Consider the following 893-nt stretch of genomic DNA (forward strand, 5'->3'; position numbering starts at 1 on the left):
CTGAAGTGCCCCAAGGCAGCTGCCCCTCCTGCCTCCCCCTCGGCCCATCCAGTAATATTCTCACCTTAAAGGACTCGAAGAATCCGCCTCCCCCTCCCCCTCCGTTCTCCATCTTGTCATCGTCCCCGCACAGGCCCATCATGGATTGGCTGTTGATGTGAAGGTCCTCGTACAGAGTCTCCAGCAACGCCACTCGCGTGCGCTCCTAGCAGAGGGGACAAGGATGAGACGGCGACACCGGCAACTGTACTCACTACACATGGCAGAGCTATCAGAGATGGGGGATGGGGCATTTAAAGGGCAACTCCGGACACAACTGCTCCTCCATCAGGAGGAAGAATCCTGCGCGGGATCCACACAAGTCTCCCGACGTCTCACCTCCAGCTTGGCGAACTTCTCCGCTTTATAACAGGCGTATTCCGCGTTGATCAGCTTCGTCAGGAGGAACTCCTGGAACTCCGCCCCCTAGAGGAGGAAAGAGAAGAACAGTGAGCGGTGACGGAGGGATTCTCCGCGGTCCCAGCGTTCCGCACTGGCGGTCTGATGGAGGTCCCAGCGTTCCGCACTGGCGGTCTGATGGCGGTCCCAGCGTTCCGCACTGGCGTCTGATGGCGGTCCCAGCGTTCCGCACTGGCGGTCTGATGGCGGTCCCAGCGTTCCGCATTGGCGGTCTGATGGCGGTCCCAGCGTTTCCGCACTGGCGGTCTGATGGCGGTCCCAGCGTTCCGCACTGGCGGTCTGATGGCGGTCCCAGCGTTCCGCACTGGCGGTCTGACGGCGGTCCCAGCGTTTCCGCACTGGCGGTCTGACGGCGGTCCCAGCGTTTCCGCACTGGCGGTCTGACGGCGGTCCCAGCGTTTCCGCACTGGCGGTCTGACGGCGGTCCCAGCGTT

The 893-nt window shown here is 62.7% G+C and overlaps 1 pseudogene; it reads right to left on the reverse strand.

The window, feature by feature from the left end:
* LOC108803493 overlaps positions 1–893 on the reverse strand; it is a 15,632-nt pseudogene that overhangs the window by 7,587 nt on the left and 7,152 nt on the right.

Source organism: Nanorana parkeri, unplaced genomic scaffold, assembly GCF_000935625.1.
Source record: "Nanorana parkeri isolate BGI_ZX_2015 unplaced genomic scaffold, ASM93562v1 scaffold3797, whole genome shotgun sequence".
Lineage (NCBI taxonomy): Eukaryota > Metazoa > Chordata > Amphibia > Anura > Dicroglossidae > Nanorana > Nanorana parkeri.